The 9,762-nt window shown below is 35.3% G+C and overlaps 1 pseudogene; it reads right to left on the reverse strand.

Annotated features, from left to right (window-relative positions):
- Positions 1–2,032: 2,032 nt before the first annotated feature.
- On the reverse strand, positions 2,033–6,414 carry LOC101975942 (zinc finger protein 426-like; annotated as a pseudogene).
- Positions 6,415–9,762: the final 3,348 nt, after the last annotated feature.

Below are 9,762 nucleotides of genomic sequence, written 5' to 3' on the forward strand. Positions count from 1 at the left end.
GAACTGGTTCTATGAAATTTATGAGAAAGGAAATGGAGAGAAGGAATTTTTTAATTGTCTAATTTGAAAAAAAATGAACAACAGATTATATTCCTACCTCTGGTAAACATTTTTTTTAATATTTCTGAAATTAATCCATGATATTTCTTTCAGAATGAGACTTTCACTTCTTTTTTTTTTTTTTTTTTTAGTAATTGTTTTTTTTTTTTAGAATTGAAAACCCAGGGTCTCACACATGCAAGGCAAATGTTCTATCACTGAGCAACACTTCCCAGCTCAAGAGATTTTTATTTTTACTTTAATATATTCAGTGTTATCAATTTTCTTTCAAGGTATCATATGATATACATAGTGATCTTAAAACTCCAGCCTACCTAGTACAATTTCATTATTTTCAAAGGGGTTTTTAGATAGCTTTTGAACAATACAAGTACCCTTAATGTTTCTAGCCACCTTTTCAAAATGCATTCAGAAATTGAGTTTAGATATACCCACTTATGCTAATGGGAGTTTTATCTTTACCAAACACCAATGTGCAAGTTTGAAAGGATGCCTCCATCAGCAAAGAGTTTAATTAAAATGCTGTAAGTATTATTCTGAACTTCTATTTTATCCCCGTTGTGTTCCCAAATCAGTTTGAATACAGGAATGAAGAAATCTTAGTTCCAATAAATTCAGAGAATAGACTTTGGGTCCTTAAGTCCTTGAGGAGTAACATTGGATGCATTAAATGCTGCTACAACATGTAATTATATCCACACAATTCCATTTCTTTTGGTCTTGCATCAAAAGCTGATGAGAGGCAAATGTGAATAGAAGAAGACTGCTTTCTTGAGTGGTAGATCAATTATTTACACAGTAATTATAAGTCAATGTCAGAAAGTTCTTCCAAACTATCATATATGCTTTTTAAACTAAACATTGTCTGTTTAAAAACTCCATAGAGTAATGGTGTTGAATCCTCCAGAGTTTTCATTTTTAGAGACAATGACAGATTTGCAAAGACATCAAGAATAGAGCAAAATCCTATGAAATGAAAGAACAGGCACTAAAGAAAGACAATCCAACTTTTCCATCAACCCCTTAAAACTGAATCTGTAAAGGAAAAGTGTCCCTAAGGCCATTTCCTACCTTTTTTTTTTTTCATTTTCTTAGTGTCATAACTTAATACGGATGAAGCAGAAACCAGTTTAACTTTTAGAATCTTATGCAATTTTATTGGGCTTGGGTTACATAGATGTTGCTGTGGCTAGCTAAATAATTTCTATTTAATTGAACTTTAAAGCCAATTGTGGTTCTGGTTGCTTTTTATGTGGTGTTTGCATTTGTTCTTTCCTGTGCCTGAAACATATCTCATCAGATGTTTTCATGTTTGCCTCATTCTCACCTTCACATATTTTTTTGAATTATATTTTTCAGAGAAGCGTTTTCCTTCAGCAATCAGTGTCCATTCTACTACCTTGCTTTATTTTATACTTTACATTTGTCTCTATCTAAAATTATCAGTGATATTTGCTTACCTGTTTTTTGCTGGTTTTCTCTCATTATTTCCCCATTACTTGTTTTGTTCATTATCTTATCTCTAGGACTCATGCAGTAGTAGCTCAATACTGACACTGAATGAAAGGATAAATAAAAGGAATCGTATAAGCCAATATGTGTTCAAATCCACTTCTCTTTGGAGAATAGTTATTAAATCTTTAGCCTACAGAAAATGTTGCATGTTTGAAAGCTTTCTGTTTCAAATGAGACATTCTTCATTAAAGTGGCTCATAACTGCTCTCCTAAATAGTATCTTGATTTTAGAGTGAGTTTTCTTCCTTCTATCAATTTTCATTTATTCAGAAATGCTCACACTACCAAGTTTCTTTGCAGCTATTGGCCAGCTATTGGTTAGAACATTGTTACACAACCTACTTGTGTCTCAGCACACAAATGAGCCTTTGTTGACCTGTACATAAATCCTGCATGAGCTATGAGAACTTAATTCTAAAAGGTATATGTGGAAAGCCAGCAGCAATAGCCATAGAAGTTATGGACTTGGGAAATGCTCTGCAGCTAAAAGCTTAAATAAGAAAATAAAATATTTAAACAGGAAATAAGAACTTTCTAAAAGAACTATTATTTGGCTGCAGGATGGGAAATTTTTCCATATCTGTGAGCAGTTCACTAACTTTTTGGTTTGAGTTATTTTCTTTTTTCCATAAAAGTCAGTGATGTTGAGAAGTTTCACTTACCTAACAAATAACAAGATGCTAGAGTTGCTGATATAGATTCTAAGCACAGTGATTTTATATATATAAAATCACTAAACAAGTATGTGCATGAACGGAATTATAGCCATACTCTCAGACTCTTATGAGAGCAAACTGGAAACTCATTAAAGAAGCATAACCCCACTGAATGGTTTCTTCCTAAAAAGATATTGCAGAGGTTTTTCTGAAATGGTACTGACTTTCAGTGACATAAGTGATAGTGCCTCTATAAAACTTTATCCATGATAAGATATCAACTTACATCAACAGTTCCAGGGACTTCCTTCACTAGGAACCATGCTATGTTCGAGTAGGCATTCAACTACCAAAGAATAATTTAGATACAAAATGAATACCATGTTTCCAAGTTGCTCTTATGAATAAAACATCTTCTTTTCTAAGCTAAATGCATTACTGAGAAATGTACAGCCCACCCTCCTAATTCACAAGTTCCACATCTGAGGATTCCAACAACTGCAGATCAAAACTATTCGAAAAAATATTATGTTTTGAACATGTACAGGCGGTTTTACTTGCCATTATTTTCTAAACACGGTATAACAAAAGTTTACATACCATTTACATGGTGTTATGTATTATAAAATTCTTGATGATTTAAAATATACATGCATATTGTATAGGTTGTAAACAAACATACCATTTTATATAAGGCACTTAAGCATCTGAAGATTTTGGTGTCCATCAGAGTTCCAGTTCCTGGAAGCAACCCTCCATTTTACAGAGGGACTTCTGTATATCCAAAATTCATTATTATCTCTTTCTGGTTTCCACATATCTTTCACACTTAAAACTGCCATTTAACATTCCAAGATAATCAAGATAATTTGTTTTGTGAGAGGCTGATAAAGGATGAAAATGTGTAAAGCAGGAAACTTTGAGTCTATAAAAAGTGAAAATGATATTCCCAGTTCTTGCCTGGGAATAAATGGCTAGAAAATGCCTAGCATTTTCACTAATGCTATTGGATAACTGGCAGTAATGCAATGTGATACCTTATTTATTATTACTGTTATTTTTTTCAGCTTTGAAAAAGGTAAACATTTTGGTTGCTGCAGTTATAGAGAATATTTCTTACTTTACTGCATAGTGTAGAGTTGAGCCTTCCTCTCCACTGGAAGTGGCCAGGCGTTAGATTTACGTTCGTTTTTTTTTTGTTGTTTGTTTGTTTGTTTGTTTGTTTTTAAGATTAAACCAGTTAGGAGTTTATTTTCTCATGTAACATGACACTTAGAGATAAGCAGTCCAGGAAAGGTGCAGCCAGATATTATGTATCCTCTGTTGTGTCTTTAATATCTTGTAACTGTTATCCTTTTTTTCCTTAAGAAATACATCATTAAGAGGATAAGAGAAAGGGCCAATAGTGAAGAGAAAATGCTGGAGGAAATGTTCCCATTTCCATGAGCTTCCTTAAACACCACTCCAGTGACCTCTGTTTTCTCACTGGTGAGGACTGTGGACATCTGACGAATTATAAAGCTGCAAGACAAGCTGGGAATTGAATGCTTAAACATTGTTTCCAGGGCTGGGATTGTGGCTCAGCAGTAAGGCCTAGCAAGGATGGGACCCGGGTTCGATCCTTAGCACCACATAAAAATAAAGGCATTGTGTTGTGTCCATCTACACCTAAAAAAATAAATAAATAAATATTTTTAAAAAATTGTTTCCATATTGCCAACTTCAACAAAATTGGAAGATTTTTACTTTAATGAACATGGGGGAAGCCAATATTGGGACAGTAACTAGTTGTATCAGCTACAGTACAACACACAGCAAATTTCTACCAAATTTTTGCATAAAGACTATGCATTCTGTCCAAAATGAATTAAGGTTAACTAAAATAAGTATAGGATCTGCCTATGAATAAACTTACTTCAAAATTACCTGTGAATCTAACACATGTTGATGGGAATTAGACAATATTGAGTACTAACTTATAATATTACATTATCAAAACATTTGTCATGTGAGTCAAGCAGAGTTTACAGATATATTGCCATTAATGCTTACAAATTAATGAATTATGGCACTTTAAGTGCCAAACAGTCATTACAGATAAGATCATAAGAGTTGTGCCTCAATGCTTTTTCCACATTGTTTATAATAGAGTTTCTCTCCAGTGTGCGTTCTAGAATGAGGAATGAGACATGAAGGACAAAATAAACTTTCTCAAAGTCATTTCATTCACAGACTTTCTGCCCTGTACATATTCACTTGTTAGTGCTTGTGCTGAAGGCTTTTCCTCACTGCATGCATTTATAGGGCTTCTCTACCTTGGGCGTTCTCACATGTACTCTCAGGTAAGAAGAATTACTGAAGGCCTTTCCATACTCATGTGATTTATCTCCAGTGTGGGATCTTGTGTGTTTCTTAGGGAATGACAGATCAATGAAGGCTTTTCCACAGCATTGCATTGCTAGGGTTTCTCTCCAGGGTGGGTTATCATGTGTTCTGAAGGCATGAAAGAACAGTGGAGGCCTCCCACCCTGCTTACAGTCAGGGGTTTTTGTGCACACTGAGATGAGAGCTCTGGCTGGAGGATATCCCACAATGATTACACTCGGTTTCTCTCCAGTGAGGGATCTCATGTGTTTATTAAGGGAGGACTGAAAAGGAAGGCTTTTCCATAGTCTGAGCTCTCCTAGAGTTTCTCTATAGAGTGAGTCCTGACACGTTTCTGAAGAGACAAAGGGTCAGTGAAAACTTTCCCATATTTGTTGCATTCCAAGCTCTACTCCACAGTGACTTTGTGTGTGTGTGTGTGTGTGTGTGTGTGTGTGTGTGTAAACACTAAGACAAGACCTTGTTCTGTAATTGGCGTGTTCACAGCATTTCCCTCCAATATGTATTTGCTCACATCCTAAGAAGGAAGATCGCAGGCTGAAGGATATACCACACTGATTACACTCTTCAGGTTCTCTCCTGTGAGAGTTCTTAAGTGTTTCTTAAGGCATGACTCCTGATTGAAAGCTTTTCCATAAATCATTAAATTCTAGAATTTTCTCTGCAGTGTGAATACTCACATGACTTTGAATGATGTCAAGTTGAAGGACGGTTGAAGGTTTTGCCTTATTCTGTGCATTTATAGCATTTCTCTTCCTTGAAATGCCTGGTACAAATAAGGTAAGACTTCTTTCTGAAGAGTCTTTTATGATAATTACATTCTATAGGTTTCTTGCCAGGTTGGGTTGGTACCATTTTTATGCCATTGGATGTTGCGTTCTTAGGAACATTTTGCGCAGGAATTGCATCTTTTAGTTGGGTTTCCCAGTCTTTCGAGGTGGTTTGGAAAATTCCTTTCTCCTCTGTCCTCAGCTCTTGCTGTTCCACCTTAGAAATCAGACTGTATTTGCAGAGCTGATTCCCCAGTGAGCCCAGGTTCCTAAAAGCATCTCATCTCTGTATAATTTTTTTTTTCTTTTTTGAGCAGGGTCCAATACTCAGTCTTCTTGGGAGAATATCACTGCCACTTCCTGAAAGGTCACTGAATTCTGTGATCAAGCTGTCAGCAATCCTGTAGTCATTCTTTCTCATATGTATTTCTGTCCTAGCTGGACATGGTCCTAAGCAGACAGAGCTGGCAGGAAGTATTCCCCTGTGGAAGTCTAGGAGGCCAGCAGAAAGTTCTAGCACACACTGTTGGAGGAAAAAAAAATGAGTACAGATGTGTTGAACAGAGCCTGTACCCTAACTGTATCAAGGTAAAGAATGAATCCCAGTGAATCCTTGTGTAGGTCAGCTGGACCCAGTTCCATCATATTGGATGTTTTTCCTTGTAAAGGATTCTGTTGAGGGGCTGACCATTTGGTATTAATACAAATTTCCCAGTCTTGAGGAAATTTTTCCACTGTCCTCAGCTCTTTTCTTTGAACCACATGAAACGTCAGACCAGGTCTACATGGCTGGTTCTCTGCTCTTATCAAATGCAATTAGATTCTTGTAGTTCTCCAGCATCACATCCCTGTTTAAGTTTCTCTGAGTTGGTCCACTTCTCCTGGGTCAAGTTCACATCCTCAAAGGACACTGAATCCTAAAAATAATTTGTCAACCATTCAGTCACCATACTTTCTTCTTCTGATTTTGCCTCATGAAGACAGAAAAGGTCTTGAAGATCACATGGGGAAAGATCAATGGCCAGCATCCAGGGAGTCTTTAAGACAATGTTGAGACACTAACCACCAGGTTTGCAAGGCCAGGAGGTCATCCGGGCTGGAGTCACTGTAACCAGGATAGCAAGGATGCTTTTCCTTAGACATAAGAGGGAGCCTTCGGCTAAGATGGCTCTTTCCCCACATACACGCTCCCAAGACAATGGTTCAGGGAAGTCATAAAATTGTAACTGTTGTAGATAAGGACATGGGTGATTATTTCATAGTCTGTATAAATGGAATTGTGGACAGTGGGATCTAGGAACAGCTCAGGATACCTACCAAATCATTTGTCTACCTGTCATTTTTTTTAGGTTGATTTGCCTTAATACACATTTTATATATTTTTCTATATTGAATTTAAAACACTTATAATTTTTTACAACTATAAGATAAGCTCTTGAAAGACATACCAAGAATATAATAATAATAATAATAATAATAATATAGTTCTCTTAATATAGAAACTGTCATGCATTCATTTTATTAATAACAATCCTGCAAGAAACTCTCACGACAAGAGAAGAAATTAACTTAATAAACTCATTGAGGTTGGACAAATTCATACCAAGTAAGGTTTTTTTTTTTAATTGTACTTGTTTTTTATCAAAAAAATAATGTCTTCTAATCCTATTTGTCATTAGGATAAGATAACTTTATGGAGAGTACAAACAAATTAAGTTTCAGACATAGAGTTGGGAAGACTTTAGCAAAATGAGTCTAGATTAGTAACTGCCTGAAGCAGATACATCCTGTACTCATGGTAAAGTTTTTCACTTGTTAAGTTTGATAAGATAGACTCCTACAATCCTGATGGAATGCAAGAATTAGCTCAACCTGAACTAACAGTGTTCTTTTAGTTTCTCCAGAGGATAATAGGGACTAGGAGATGACTTTGTATGCAACAATGCCAATGTAACCCTTTCTAATTCTGACTCAACTTTCTTACAGATACCAGGGGAAAAAATGATGATTCTCAAGGATAGCTAAGGAAGGAGAAAAGAGAAAATGCTTTTTGTTCCTTAATACTAGTCAATAGAATAGTATGTGAATGAAGAATAAAGTATAATAATTATAATACAATCTGAATCTCAGTTAATTCTCCTTTTTTAAAATGATCAGATAAAATAAAATTGAATTGAAAAAGTAAATTCTACCAAACAGATTTTGGATTTCATATCGAGCTTACGAGACAACACTTAAATCCCTGTACCTGTGGTGGCTTCTATTGCTAGATACAGATTGCTTGGCCTGGAACCCAGATTAATAGACTGTGAGGGGGAAGAATAACCATGACATGAGACAGCTGATACATCAGTAACTATTTGGCCTAAAGTTTCCAGAAGCTGGAAGGATTTATGAGTAGTACATTGGTTTAACATGATAGGTAGGTCTCTCACTATAGCCAATCTCAACACAGGGAATTATGGATCAACACTTATTAGTTCCTCAAGGAAAAAAAAAGTGTACTCCATTAAATTTATTTCCAAGGAAAATACAATTTCCATGTACCCTTCTTGAAAAAAGTATTAGAGAACCAACCTCCATGGAGTAAGAAATGAAGCCATGGTAACAGGGATAACAGAAGGGCCCTAAACCCTGATAGTGTACAGGGAAGGGGGAGGGAAGATGAAGGACAGATCAATTACAAAAAATGGTCCCAATTATTCAACATACTCTGGATCCATGCTTTTTGCTCTTTAACTTTTCAGGACCTTCACAATTTGGCTTGGTTATTCTGCCCCACCTCTGATTTGGACTCAGCTATGTTACATGTTTCAGCAAAAAGAATTTTATGATTTATTGAATGTAGATATATTATAGTTGATAGATATTGGATTTGGGGTGGGCAAATTAGAGTAGGGATGGGCAGAATATAAGATGGAGTGCATGCAGTTTTCTTTCCTTGTGGATGTGTTATGTATACTCAGAAGTGCAAGGACTAAGTCAATCCTCTTGAAATTTTCTATTTTTTCATTCTAATTTTAAAATGAAATATTTATAGCTTATATAATCCAAATTAAAATTTAGGCTGGTATCTCTAACAAAATGAATTAGTCACTAATCTCTTTTTTGAAGAGCTATGCTGACTCCATTTGCATTTACAAAACAGATCATTTTCTTAATTAACAATGGTATCAAGGAAGCTCTTTTCCTCATAATACCCTTGGCAGAGAAGATTAAAAGTTGTGTGGAGAAAATTAAAGTGGAGGTGAAATTTTATTAAGTCTGTTAGCATTATTTAAGAAAATTTTCATTGTGGGAAAATGCATGTAAACATAATTTACATCAAAATTTTATAAAGAGAAACAGGATTAATAGTGCATACATTTGAGACAAACCCATTGTTTTGAGTTCATAAAATTGATCTTGCCTTCAAGTCAAAGAATTGGAATGGAAAAAAAGTCCCACTTTTTCCTTTCTCCATTTTTTCCTCTGTCTATACTAACCAAAGTTATGTATGCCTTTTGGAAAACTTATGAGAAGTACACTTTCAAAGTCATTAACAATTGGTCAAAAAAGGAAATGTTATTAATGAAATAATTTTTTGTGAGTAAGCATATGTGTTATTTACTTTGTAGTTGAGTCACATATTATATTTTCCACTATATCATATCTGTCATCCAGCCAAAATCAGAAAAGTAAACATACAATAATGTATAATTACTCCAGAGATTTCAAAAGCAGTATATGAAAGTGTGATATCTAAAGAAGGCTGCAATAGTGAAAAGAATGAGAAATATAATGGTTCAATCAAGATAGATATTATGCTTGAGAACAGTCAGATTAGGGCAGGTATAGGCAGAATATAGAATGGAATGAACACATTATTTTTTGTTTATGGAACAATTACAAGATACAACAACATTCAGGGTAGCTGGGGACTGATACTGCTACCATTAAATTGAGGCTGCTCTGTTTGCTTTGATCCTTATCATTTCTGAGCTAGTCAAAACAGGCCAAGAAAAATCTATAACAAGCAAGCAGCTTCACTTTAAGGGGGGAATCTATTTAGATTTTTTTATATCCTCTCAATTCTTAACTCCCAGGACCTTATTTGGATATAAAATCATTATAGATGTAATTAGTAAAGCTGAGGTTGTATTGAAGGAGAGTTGGCCCCTTATTCATAATGACTGGTGTTCCTCTAAGAAGATTGTAGGAGTTTTGTGTTTGGGATTGGAGTCCCTGATGACTTCATGGCTGTGGCATGCTTGGTGCTTGGGAAAGTTTCTGTGCAAAGGCATAGGATGCCTGGTTGCTATGGTAATGCTGCCTATTCTAGAGTCTTATCAACTTTGACCTTAATTATAGGCAGCATTACCATAGCAACCAGGCAT

This window comes from Ictidomys tridecemlineatus, chromosome 1 (assembly GCF_052094955.1).
Source record: "Ictidomys tridecemlineatus isolate mIctTri1 chromosome 1, mIctTri1.hap1, whole genome shotgun sequence".
Classification (NCBI taxonomy): domain Eukaryota; kingdom Metazoa; phylum Chordata; class Mammalia; order Rodentia; family Sciuridae; genus Ictidomys; species Ictidomys tridecemlineatus.